Raw genomic sequence first — 14,191 nt, 5'->3', positions numbered from 1 at the left:
GAAATATCAATGAGAACACATCCCAAGGATTATTGTCAAAGTATAGAACTTATTATATTGACTATCAGAAAGAATCTGCTTAATCCCATGAATGCGGAATGGTTATTTTTATTTCAACAGACAGAAGTAGGTAAACTTTGCATCTTTGTAAACCTAGATTGATATTTGAATACCTGGTTTAGCTTAAGTCCTGAGCAAGCTGCTGCAAGATTTTCAGGGTGAAATTCATTGTTACATTAGAGATTTCCATCCCCTTGTTTGTGCTAGCCATTCTTAATATGTAACATGGCCAAAATACTACTGAATGATCAAATACTGGGTCTTAAATAAAAATAGTTGAGGTAAACAGTATATTTCTGCTAGAAAGTATTTTTTTCTTTTAGAAAATCACTTGCTTCTATCTAACTGATGTTTTTAATTCTACACTTAAACATACATTACCTTGGGTTGAGACATTAAACCCTATTGGACTGGCTGGCTCAATGGGTAGGGCTCTCAACTCTTGATCTCGGGATTTTGAGGTCAAGCCGCAAAGTGAGTGTAGAAATTACTTAAATAAATAAATAAACTTTAAAAAGGGGGGGCACCTGGGTGGTTCAGTCAGTTAAGTGTCTGACTCTTGATTTTGGCTCAAGTCATGATCTCACAACGTATGAGTTTGAGGCCCATATGGGGCTCTGCACAGACAGTGTGGAGCCTGCTTGGGACTGACTCTCTCTCTCTCTCTCTCTCTCTCTCTCTCTCTCTCTCTCTCTCCCCTGCTTGTGTTCTCTCTCTCAAAATAAATAAACTTTAAAAAAAGGACATTAAACCTTTTTAAAAAGTAAACAGAAGAGCTATTACAGTATAATAAAACAGACTAATGTATCATAGTCAACTCAGTTACTGGGAGAATGAATTTGCCAAATCTTTTTCTGAAATTAGACTTTGACAGGGAAGGTAGGTGTACTTCAGAACAGTAAATGCTGAGGAGCTCCCAGCAACAGGAGATGAGACCTCCTAACTCATAGTCTTTTTCCAACAGAGATTACTATAAATACTCGTTTCCTTCCCTTTAAAAAGTTGACTCTAAAAAATCTCTGGGGTTGTGTTTACATTTTTAGAACCCTTATATTCTCAAATCTTCACATATATCAGCAGTATTCTCACCTAAGAAACTCTTTAGTTTTCGTTAGCATCACTCAGTGCCTAAGGTGTTCTGTACTGCTAGACACTTTCATTCATTGAACAAACACCTAAGAATGATAAGATACTTCTGTAGTCTTCCTGCTTGGTGTGGGAAGACTGGGAAAGACAAACTCATTAGCAGTGTGTCGCTGTCTTTATGGATTCCATATCTAGTCCTCTCTGAAATCATTATACATGACCCTTTAAATATTTTATTTGTTTTGCTTTGAAAATTCATCCTTTTAAATTAATTACATTTTCCTAGGATCCATTGAGCTTTCTTGTTGACCATTAAATCAACAAAAAGCAAATAAATGTGATTCTAAGGAATGTATTTTGAGATTTTTTTAATTAACTTATTTATTTTTTAATTTACATCCAAGTTAGTTAGCATATAGTGCAACAGTAATTTCAGGAGTAGATTTCTTAATGCCCCTTACCCATTTAGCCCATCCCCCCCCCCCAGGAACCCTCTGTTTGTTCTCTCTATATAAAAGTCTTTTATGTTTTGTCCCCCTCCCTGTTTTTATATTGTTTTTGCTTCTCTTCCCTTATGTTCTTCTGTTTTGTATCTTAAATTCCTCATATGAGTTAAGTGATATCATATTTGTCTTTCTCTGACTAATTTCACTTAGCATAATCCCAACAGATCCATCCACGTAGTTGCAAATGGCAAGATGTCATTCTTCTTGATTGCCGAGTGATACTCCATTGTACATATATACCACTTCTTTTTTATCCATTCATGCATCTATGGACATTTGGGCTCTTTCTATGCTTTGATGTTGTTGATAGCTCTGCTATAAACATTTGGGTGCATGTGCCCCTTCAAAACAGCACACCTGTATCCCTTGGATAAATGCTTAGTAGTGCAATTTGTGGGTCATAGGGTAGTTCTATTTTTAATTTTTTGAGGAACCTCCATACTATTTTCCAGAGTGGCTGCACCAGTTTGCATTCCCACCAGCAGTGCAAAAGAGATTCTCTTTCTCTGCATCCTCACCAACATCTGTTGTTGCTTGAGTTGTTAATGTTAGCCATTCTGACTGGTGTGAGGTGGTATCTCATTGTAGTTTTGATTTGTGTTTCCCTGATGATGAGTGATGTGGAGCATTTTTTCATGTGTCTGTTAGCATCTGAATGTCTTCTTTGGAGAAGTGTCCATTCATGTCTTTTGCCCATTTCTTCACTGGATTATTTCTTTTTTGGGTATTGAGTTTGATAAGGTCTTCATAGATTTTGGATACTAACCCTTTATCTGATATGTCCTTTGCAAATATCTTCTCCCATTCTGTCAGTTGCCTTTTGTTTGTTTCCTTTGCTGTGCAGAAGCTTTTTATTTTTATGAGGTCCTAATAGTTCATTTTTGCTTTTGTTTCCCTTGCCTCCGGAGACATGTTGAGTTAGGAAGTTGTTGTGGCCGAGGTCAAAGAGGTTTTTGCCTGCTTTCTCCTTGAGGATTTTGATGGCTTCCTGTCTTACGTTTAGGTCTTTCATCCATTTTCAGTTTATTTTTGTGCATGGTGTAAGAAAGTGATCCAGGTTCATTTTCCTGCATGTTGCTGTCCAGTTTTCCCAGTACCACTTGCTGAAGATACTGTCTTTATTCCTTTGGATATTCTTTCCTGCTTTGTCAAAGATTAGTTGGCCATACATTTGTGGGTCCGTTTCTGGGTTTTCTATTCTGTTCCATTGATCTGAGTGTCTGTTTTTGTGCCAGTACCATACTGTCTTAATGATTTCAGCTTTGTAATACATCTTGAAGTCCAGGATTACGATGCCTCCAACTTCGGTTTTCTTTTTCAAGATTGCTTTGACTATTTGGGGTCTTTTCTGGTTCCATACAAATTTTAGGATTTTTTTTCTAGCTCTGTGAAGATGTATTTGGAGATTTAATTGATATTTGAGATTAACTTATACAAACTGAATTTCACAATGAGTTGTCCTATGTGTATTGTCTGGGGAAAAGTTTTGGAAAGACCTTGCGCTTTGACTGGACTTAGCCTCCTCTGGGAGGAAGCCACAGCCTTGGATTCTTCATGTGTGATGCCAGCTAGCCTGGATACAGGGAACACCCAGGAGTCCGCTTGCTAAGTTTCCTGGTTTAGAACTCATTTGACAAAGGTAATTCCTGTTTTTGTAAATAATTCACAACCATGCTGTATTTTTTATTTTTGCAAATATCAAAAATAACAAAATTGAGAAGGAAGAATAAATTTGAAGCCTGTTTGATTGATGAGAAAAGTAGAGTTTAGGTAATTTCAGAACCAGATCTACTGGGCCCAGAGCTAAAACAACTTGCCACAGATATAATGGAAACCAACATCAGCAGAACTCAGAACCACACAGCTTCCCTCCCAGGTTTCTGGTTCATGTCCAAGAAAGAGGCCTTTGTCCCTGTAAGTTATAGGCTGATGAATTCCAGTAAGAGCAAGACATCTTAAGGCTAAGTAAATCTAATTGGTGAAAAATGAAGTGCCTTAATCATTTTTGAAAAATAGATCTTGTGCTATTGTAATACCCCAAATAACCTGGGATCACCTGGTTAAGGGTGATTCTTAGAGATAGGTCTTAAGGTATTTTAAAAATTGTGTCATGAGTTGGAATTCCTTTATCTTTATTTGTGAAATTAGGTTATATACCTAAATATTACACCCACACATATATTATACATATCTTATTCTTCCTTTCTTTGTGGAGACAAGGTACTTTTTTTTCAGTGTGAAAAAATCTTTATTTTAAGAAAAAAAACTAGTTAACAAAAAACTTTAACAAGTTTCACTTAGCAAAATATACCCAGAAAGAAATCACTGTAAAAAGAGAGTTTTAAGTCAAGGCCTCACTAACTCCTAGGGTATTAGTAATATGACTCAATTTTCAAAACTAACTTATTTTAAAAGCTTAAACTTAACCTAAAAGATTTTAAATGAAAATAAACTAGAATGAAAAAAAATGAGAAATGTTCCTCTTTGAATTAGGGATCTGGCACCTTGAGTTTTCAAAAAAAAAAAAGCACATCTCCCCAATGTGTTCATGGTGATGTGGTGTAAAAATCCATTTAATGTACTCAAAACTACTTTAACTCAGATAACATTATGCTGAAGTGCAGTACCAAAATGTTAATGGAAAAACACTGAAAACAGTTTTAGTTTACTCCGTATCACATGCTAGAAGAAAAGTTTGCCTGAGAAAACACTAAAGAGGTCATTTTTTTCTTTAATTTACATCCAACTTAGTTAGCATATAGTGCAACAATTATTTCAGGAGTAGATTTCCTTAATGGGTAAGATGTCTGTTACTCATTTAGCCCATCACCCCTCCCACAACCCCTCCAGTAACCCTCTGTTTGTACTTCATATTTAAGAGTTTCTTACATTTTGTCCCCCTCCCTGTTTTTATATGATTTTTGCTTCCTGAAGAGGTCATTTTTTAATGTAAATTTCACAAACTCATGGTGCAAAATGTGTCCCAGCTTTTCACTGTTTGTTGGCTGCCTGTGAAAATTTAATTGCAATAACTCAAACGCTCCTACAAAACTAGTCCTATCCACCCATGGTGTTCTGGCCTCAATAGCCAGCCGTATAATAGCCACTCACAGACAGGCTCTCAAGGCCAATATAAGTGGACTGGGCCGACACCCTATTTCTTGCATCATCTGGCTGCTCTATGCCCCATTGCTGGCCCCAGTAGTGGAATTCAGGAAAAGTTCTATGTGTCTGTGTTGCATGTTGGCACAGTCCTTGAACATAGCTGGTGTTCGGGAGTGGCAAACTCAACATTGACTTCTCCAATCAGTCTTCCATCAGGACCAATCTCAATATGGACTCTCTTAGGGTTGAGTGGAGAAAAAAAGTTATAAATGTCGTTCTCTACAGCTCTGTATGGCATCCCTCTCATGTGGATTCAGTGCCCAGTGGTACTCTGGACAGTGAACTAGCAGCCTCCATATCTGTGGTCATACATGCCTGAGAGAGTAAGTAACTGAGGTTTTTCCCAAGAGAGAGATTGGTGAAGGAATAGCCATCGCTGAGGCTGCCGTACTCCTCATATCCCCCATAACCTGCACTGTAAGCACCCTACCCTTTCTTTCTAGGCCCACTTGCTTGACAGTCCAATATACCTCCTGGCTGTCCCAGGGTAGTCATAAAACCCTGACTTCTGTACAGACATGAACTTCAGAGGGAGATCTGAGTATGCCTAACTTCTTCCTGACTGCTCTTGAACACTTCATTTTATCTGTGCCCCATTCTCTCCTGCTTCCCTAGGGGCTTCTCAGCCAACTCCTGTGAGGCAAACTGCCCAAAAGCTTCCCCTGTAATCTTGCCCTCTGAGTCCATGAGCAATGTGATCCTATTTGGCACAATTTCCAACCCTGAGAAGAACTGAAGAATTTCTTTCTTGGTGCATCCAAATGGGAGTCCCTGAAGACTCACAAAGCTATCACTGGTGGTGTTGGCACTGTTTGGATTGCTGTGTTTCAGCACACAATCTATCTTGGTTCTGTGGGACTTGAAGACCTCAATGTACTGGTGTCCCATGCTTTCCCATGTCTTTTTTAGGGCCATTTTTACATCATCTTCTGATTCAAGTTCAACAAAAGCCTCACCACTCTTCCTGCCTTTTCTAGTGTAGATAAAATGAATGCCTGCATCCCCATCATGAATTGTGCAGTCAGAAAGGAAGTTCTGCACATCCTCAACCAAGCAGCAGCAGGAAGACCATGGAGCGTGACCATGAAGCCTTCACCTCTCTCAAGGCCCACCATCATGACACTTGAGAGAAACAGATATCAAGCAAGCTTGGGTGTAGTTTTGCAGCTTAAAGAACAAACCAGGGTGGAAAGTGGAGGGGCATGCCCACAGCTGGAGAGACTCCAGGTAGGTAACAGATTGTCCGCTGAGAGGAACAGGATTGATTTATATTTTCATCACAGAAGTATGGTTTACAGACAAAAGACCCCTAATTCTACCTGACACTTAAAAATGCAGAGGGCTCCGGGGAAAGAGCAGGTGCATCTACTTTTGTTATTATCCTTGGGCTCCTAGTCTCCATGCTCTTGCTCTTCCTCACATCCAGCACCTCAGTTGTCCCTCTGAGTACCTTCTTCTCCAGGAAGACACAGTGTAGTCCAAGATATTTTTAATTGTCCTTTGGACTAGCCCCATTTGTGGGGGAAGTTTTCTCAGCATAAATAAACTTTTAAACCAGTGTTTTCATGCCATTTTTTTTCAACTTCCATCAGATTCTAGTGGAGAACTTGCAACATCCCCTTCCAACATCCTTCATCCTGTCTTCACAGCCTGAATTGTTCATCTCACAACTACGTTGAGTACCTAACATTTGCTTCCTAGAAATTTACGCTTTTCTTAATATATAAGGATGACAGACAGTTAGTCTGTCATCAAGATCTAAAATGTATTTTCTTCCAGACCCAATAGTAAACTTACCTGGTGTTTTTTTCAAGATGGCAGTTGAGGCCATGAAAGAGAGAAAAGACTGATCCGTACAACCACTGGACCTGACCCTTTGACTCATCATGGTCCAACGAATGAGTTTTCATGTAAAAAGCGCAACCCTTTTATGCAATGCCTTTAACTGTGGTTTGTCGGTAGAGATTAAATTGTGGAACCACTAGCTGCATCACCAAATTTAGTCAAATCACTTGCAACGGACATTCTTTCTGATTCAGCAGTACTGAATTTTATTTTGTTTTTCCCAATTAATCAAAATGTCTCAACCATGACTAGAAAAGGAGAGAGGGGGGGAAATCAACCACTGAACCTTTCCAATATCTAGACAAACCTCATCTTTTCATATTATAAACTATATATACATAGTTTGTAACATATAATAATAAATATATTGTTTGCAAATCTGTAACATACCATTCTCTGTGGCCTGTTTTTCCTGGAAGAAAAAAATCAGTTTTGGCAGGTCATTTTTTTTGTACTTAAAAGTAGCCTTAAGGGGCGCCTGGGTGGCTCTGTCGGTTAAGCCTCTGACTTCAGCTCAGGTCATGATCTCACTGTCAGTGAGTTCGAGCCCCGTGTCGGGCTCTGTGCTGACCGCTCAGAGCCTGGAGCCTGTTTCAGATTCTGTGTCTCCCTTTCTCTCTGCCCCTCCCCTGTTCATGCTCTGTCTCTCTCTGTCTCAAAAATAAATAAACGTTAAAATTAAAAAAAAAAGTAGCCCTAAGAACAGTAATAAAGTGTTAAATCATGTGTGTGTGTGTGTGTGTGTGTGTGTGTGTGTGTGGTGTGTGTGTGTGTGTGTAAGTAGTTGTGTGTATGCATTAACACCTGAGGACTTGGAGGAGGAGATAATGGAAAAGAAAGCATTTGTTTCAGAGATGGTCAAAAAGGCCCTCTCTGCTTATCCTGTATTGAGGTCTGGTTCCTGGCACTTCCCTCAACTATGACAAATTCTGATGGCTCAGGTTTTGATTCTACTTCAGCACTTTTACATTTCTTGTGTTGCACATCTGTTTTCCCTGCCCATCTTCCTTCTATCTGGTTCTAATTCCTGTGTTGCAGCTTGACAGTCAGTACATCAGGAAGGATAAAAAGAGTTACACTTTTGAAGCTCTGCTAATGAGGCTTCTCAGAAGCCTGGCTGGTGGTGTGTTCTCTAGATACCATTCATAATACAGAATTGTCTTGCTGTGAATGGGCACTTGAGAAGATGAGGTTTGTGTAGAATTAGCCAAAAGTTCATGGAGTTTCTATATAGCTTTTTTTTAGGTAAAATTCATATACATAAAATTCACCATCTGAATTTTAACCATCTGTAAGTGTGTGATGCAGTGGCTTTTAGTACATTCATAATATTGTACAACCATCCCCACTATCTAGTTCCAGAATATTTTCATCACTCCATAAGGAAACTCCAAGGCTCTTAAGCTGTAACTCTCCGTTTCACCTTCCCCCAGCCCCCGGCAGTCTGCTTTCTGTCTCTACAGACTTGCCTATTCTATATATTTCATATAAATGGAGTATAAAATGTGTGGCCTTTTGTCTGGATTCTTTCACTTCCCATAATGTTTTCAAGGTGAATTTATGTTGTAACATTTAGTGGCTCTTCATTCCTTTTCATAGCTGAATAATACTACATTGTATGGATATCCCACATTTTATTTATCCATTCCTTAATTGATGGACATTTGAGCTGTTTAGACCTTTTGAGTACTGTGACTGGTGCTGCTGTGAACATTCATGTACAAGTTTCTCTTTGTACATCTGTTTTCATTTCTTTTGTATATATACCTAGAAGTAGAATTGTTGTGTCATATGGTAATTCTATGTTTAACTCTCTGAGGAACCTCCAAACTGTTTTCAACAGCAGCTGCACTGGTTTACATTCCTATAAGCAATGTATGAGGGATCCATTTTCTCTACATCCTTGCCAGCACTTTGTTAATGTCCAATTTTCTCACTATAGCTATCCTAGTGGATGTAAAGTGATATTTTTTCTGCTTTTGACTTGCATTTCTTTAGTGATTAACAATGTTAATTTTTTATGTGCTTATTTACCATGTGTTTATCTTCTTTAGAGAAATGTTTATTCAAGTCCTTTTTCCATTTTTAAATGTAGTTTTTGTTCTTCTGTTGTTGAGTTGTAAGAGCTCTTTATATATTCCAGATGCTAGACCCTTATCAGATATATGATTTGCAGACCTTTTATCCTTTTCTTTGCATTGTCTTTTCACTTTCTGGACAGTATCCTTTGATACTTCTGTGTGAGTTTTACCAAGCTGGCCCCATTTGAAATTTGAAAGAGTATCAATCAGTCAGTCAGTCTCTCTCATGCCTTTGCCCCCTTTCACTTTTCTTCACTCACTTCCAGTTTTTTTTTTTTATTTCTTTTGTACTATACTCTCCAAGGACGAGAAAAAAAATGTTTTCTGATAAATGTATTCACACTGGGGTGTAAATGACTGATAAAGCCTAATGACTTACTCTCCCACCAAAGTTGTCATCATCTCAGTAGTTGAAAAGAAAGCAAAGGAATTCATGAAATGTCAGACATTGATGAGCATAGTGTGCTAGGATCATGAGACACATTTCTGTTGCTTCTGAAATCACAGTGAGTTAATACCTCCAGTTCTACTTAAAATAAGGATTCTAGTCCTAGGTCTGATGTTTTTACAAGGCCAATAAAGCTCTCTGTGAAACTTTACTAAGACTGTGGGGCTTCTGTGGGCAGTTCTGTGCCAAGCACATTAGTGATTAAGTCTCAGTGTGTTCTGTTCTTAAATAGTCTGTGGTTCAGATGCTTTTATAAAGTAGATCCTTTCCTTGAGACTTACATATAGGACTCCTAAGATCACCTCTGAGTTCTCATTCTTATATATCTTCAGAGCACCATGAACTCTACTGAACATGGTTGCATTTTCTTATTCCCAAATCATATTGTCTTGGGGTTGAAATGAATCTATTGCCTCTTAGCCTTCTATGCCTGTTTGAGCACCCATTGGGTCTTCTCCATCATTCTCTGGATGTGATTCTTCATTTTAGCATCACAGAGGCTGTTGACAGCTCTAATAATTATGCTTGAAGACAAAACCTAAATTACCCTAATCAGCCTGCTCTGGGGCTGGCAGGTATGTGGTGCTGTCACAGCGAGTTGGTGATATACAATCTGCCATGAATAGAGCTTTTTTTCAGCTGCTCTGGCAGGGCCACCTGCCGTCTGTGCCCTACTTCCTGCCAGGAAGCTCTGTGACCTTCAGTGACCAATGCCAAGTGATTAGAAAACTGGTAGCATTTGTGCCAGGACCTTGGTCTCTGTGGGTTTTGTTTGCTGCAACAGAAAATCAGGAAGCTCCAGAAAAGAACTGCAGAGAAGTGTTCTTATCCAAAGATGCAGGGTAAGGATTCTGCCTATACGAAGGTAATGAGAAGTATCTTACGGGGAATGTTTCCTTTCCCAGACCTGTGTGAGTAAGATTTGGCCAACAAATCTCTCAAAATAAGCAAGTACCTTTAAGCTGCCTACCCATTCAGCAATGAGAACAGAGACAGGAGAATCTAATAAGATAAATGTAAAAGCTAAAAACCAGACAAGCTAAACAATGAATAATTGGAAATTGAAATTTTAAAAAATACCGTTCCAAAAATATAAAAAAAAATAGGGAGAAGTCTGACAAAATATGTTCCAGAGCTGAGCAATAAAAACTAAATAAAAATAAAAACTGAGAGAAATTAAAGAAGACTGAAATATATGGAGAAATATATCATGTTCATGAATCGGATGATTCAGTATTGTAAAAATGTGAATTCTCTGTAAAATGATCTGTGGATTCAAAGCAATCCTAATCAAAATCCCAGTGGACTTCTTTCTCAAAATTAATGAGTTAATTCTAAAATTCTTACGAGAGTGCAAAAGACCTGGGATAATGAAAGCAACTTGAAAAAGAAGAACAAAGCTGGAGCATTAATGCTACCCAATTTCAAAATTTAGAACGCTATGATATGAAGATATTTTGGTAATGGTTTAAAGATAGAGCAATAGAAGAGAAAAGATTCTAGAAATAGACCCACTTATGTATGGATACCCAACTTTCAACAAAGATACAAAGACAATTCACTGATGAAAGTGTAGGTTTTTTTCAACAAAAAAAGTGCTGGAATAATTGGATATCCAGATGCAAAAATAAGAATCTTGATCCACATTTTGCACACGATACAAAAGTTAACTCAAACGGATCATGGACTTAAAGCTTAAACCTACAAGAGTACAAAACTTCTAGAAGAAAACACAGGAAAAAAGGTTTATGATCTTGGGTTATGCAAAGATTTCTTGGATATGATACCAAAGATCTGATCAATAAAAGCAAACACTGCTAACTTAAACTTCATAAAAATGAAAACTTGTACCTTTTATGGTTATCATTAACAGAATGATCAGATTAGACACAAACTGGGAGAAAATATTTATTTATTTATTTATTTTAATTTTTTTTTCAACGTTTATTTATTTTTGGGACAGAGAGAGACAGAGCATGAACGGGGGAGGGGCAGAGAGAGAGGGAGACACAGAATCGGAAACAGGCTCCAGGCTCTGAGCCATCAGCCCAGAGCCTGACGCGGGGCTCGAACTCACGGACCGCGAGATCGTGACCTGGCTGAAGTCGAACGCTTAACCGACTGCGCCACCCAGGCGCCCCTGGGAGAAAATATTTAAAATATGTTTCTTATAAAGGATTTGGATCAAAAACATGTAAAGAACTCTCACACTCAATAGTAAGAAAATAAACAAAATGCACAAAAGATATGAATAGATGATGAAGCCCAGAACACTAAAAGAGAAGACCATTATCACAATCAGTGTCCAGAAGGAATACGCCCACACGCAGCCCTTTAGTACCATTGTCTAGAACAGCTGCAGCAGGAATAGCAACAAATAGCTCTGGTTTGGGGAGAGTTTCCACCCAATCCATTGTTTTATCTTAAGGTTCTCAACCTTTCCAAAGAAGATACAAAGATAGAAATAAGCACATGGGAAAATGTTCAGCATCATCAGTCATTAGGAAAGTGCAAATTAAAACCACAGTGAGATACCACTGCATACCTATAAGAATAGCTAAAATTAATAAGACTGACCATACCAAATGTTGATGAGAAGGTGGGAGAACTGAAATTTTCATACACTGTTGGTTAGAATGTAATTTGGTACAACCATTCTAGGAAACACTTTGGCAGTTTCTTAAAAAGTTAAAACATATTGAAAGATATTTTCACACCCACGTTCACAGCAGCACTAATCACAGTAGCCAAAAGCAGAAGCAACCCAAATGTCCATGGGCAGATGAACAGATTACCAAAGTGTGGTCTACACATCCAATGGAATATGACTCAAACTTAAAAGGGAAGAGAGTCCTGTCACATGCTACAACATGAAAGAAACTTGAGGACATCATGCTTAGTGAGATAAGCCAGTCAGAAAAAGAAAAATACTCCTTGATTTCATTTATATGAGGTATCTAAAATAGTCAAATTCATAGAAACAGAAAGTGGAATGGTGGTTACCAGGGGTTGGAGAGGGGGGAAGGGGAGTTATCTAAAGGATATAGAGTTTGAGATTTACAAGATGAGGTCTGGAGATACATTTCACAACATGTGAATATACTTAACACTGCTAAACTTTGCACTTAAAAATGGTTAATATGGTAAATTTTATGTTGTGTCTATAATAAGAAAAATGAAGAAAAAATTGTGTTTGCGCACCAGCACCAGTGTGTGCACTCTCTCTCTCTCTCACTCATTCTTACTCTCTCTCAGAAATAAATGAAAACATAAAAAAATAAAATAAAATTGGGAAGTGTGAGTCCTCCAAACTTGTTCTTCTTTTCCAAGATTGTTACCTCTTCTGAGATTGCATTAAATCAACATATATCAGTATATCACCAAAGATGGAAATCCAGCAGTCTTTCACAGGAACTTCTATAAATATTGAACATGCCCTTTCACATTTGATCATTTTACTAATACAAGCCATTTTCTTTTTACTTTGTTCCTAAACTCTGGGTAATCCCGTTCATGAACTTAAAGAACATTCCTAAATAGACTTTTGTCATTTGTTAATGATGTTTGACATTATTTATCTTAGTTACTTTTGTTTTTCATTAAAAACCTAGCCCTTCACTTTTAGTCCCTTTGGGTTTCCCTTGAAATCTGCCACAATAGGTCCAAAAAGAAGATGGTAATATATGGCTCTGAAGCCCACTATCACCATTTATTCTTTGTTGCTGTGATGTCTTCATTTGAGACCCTTGAAGACACAGATACTGTGGAAAGAGCTATAGCAAATCCAGCTCAAATACTGTTATGTTACTAAAGAACATCCTGAGAATGCCAAATTTATGTGGGCCAATTCTGGCATTGCACTGCCTTGCTTTGGCTTCCTAGAGAAGCCTCTTGATGGCTTTGTACCTTGAAAGTCTTTGGGCTGCAAAATGGAATGGTGAGAAAAAGAGACCTGGACACATGGAGACACTCTCTTAACAAAGCCTTGACTGTCCCTCCTCCATGAGGCCTCATTGTCCTTACTGTCTGTTCTGTGGCAGCAGAGAACCCAGGACAAAGCAGTATGCCTGATCAGGAAGATGGAGGGGCAGAGAGGCAAGACCACAGGAAAGGACTGAAGGGAGCTTCAAGGACAGAAAGTAAGCCCCATGAAGCAAATCTTCTTCCCTGACTCTGCTATGTTGGATTCCAACCAAAACCAAGAAGCAACTGTGCAGAAGTGGGAGGGCTTATTGTTGGCTGGAGGTCACCCAAAATAGAAGATTCAAGAATGCTAATGTGCAAGGAGTGATGATGAAGTCCATAACATTTAAAAGGAGGGCCATTATCAGAGTCAGTGTCAAGAAAGAACGCGCCCACACTCAGCCCATTAGTACCATTGTCTAGAACATCTGCAGCAAGAACAGTAACAACAAGCAGCTCTGACTTTGGGAGGGATTCCACCCAATCCATTGTTTCACCTAAAAGGTCTCCAGCCTTCCCACTCCAGAATCTTACCATCATGTACTCATTCTTACTCTCTGCCTTGAGGAGGGGAACTACAGCACAGGACGTGGCTGACAGCTTCACTTGGGGAAGACTTACTCAGGGCCCTCCAAAATATGTGGTCTTTTCTTTCCCTAAAGTGGTTTGCCTGAAAGCCTTCTGTAGTCCTACCACAGTACCATCTGCTATTCCTATATTGACCTAAGGGGGCAGGTTGTCTCTATTCTGGACCAGTTGGTTCTGAGCAAAACTCATAAGACAGTTTATTTTAGTGCCTGTCCTGCCTCCCACATACCTCCCCCTTTTTACGGCCTCAGTTTCCTCAGTGAAGAGGTTGGCCTAAGTTGGATGTTAAGTTCTTTGTACATCCTGTGTTCCTTTACATTCAGAAAGTGCTTGGCTTGGGATCAAGTGCCAACTATTGCCTCCTCCTACCAGAGCTTTCCTCACCTCAGCTGCTCAGAAAAGAGACCTTGAGGCCATCCTTTATTCTTCTCTCTCTCTGTCACACACCC

General features: G+C 38.8%; 1 protein-coding gene and 1 pseudogene across 6 annotated transcripts in view; one reads left to right on the top strand and one right to left on the bottom strand.

Moving 5' to 3' along the window:
- Positions 1 to 14,191, top strand: part of ANKRD55 (ankyrin repeat domain 55) — a 266,719-nt gene that overhangs the window by 66,052 nt on the left and 186,476 nt on the right. For 5 of the 6 annotated variants that reach the window (XM_047840811.1, XM_047841042.1, XM_047840891.1 and 2 more), the window contains exon 1: positions 5,912 to 6,044. The exons of the other annotated variant lie outside the window; for it this stretch is intronic. The gene's annotated coding sequence lies outside the window, so the exon portion shown is untranslated. Of the gene's footprint in view, positions 1 to 5,911; positions 6,045 to 14,191 lie in introns of those variants that run through there. 6 annotated transcript variants of the gene reach the window in all.
- On the bottom strand, positions 4,710 to 5,935 carry LOC125155680 (heterogeneous nuclear ribonucleoprotein F-like; annotated as a pseudogene).

The sequence above is a fragment of the Prionailurus viverrinus genome, chromosome A1 (genome assembly GCF_022837055.1).
Source record: "Prionailurus viverrinus isolate Anna chromosome A1, UM_Priviv_1.0, whole genome shotgun sequence".
Taxonomy (NCBI): Eukaryota; Metazoa; Chordata; class Mammalia; order Carnivora; family Felidae; genus Prionailurus; species Prionailurus viverrinus.
This window is presented reverse-complemented; position numbering and strand designations above follow the sequence as displayed.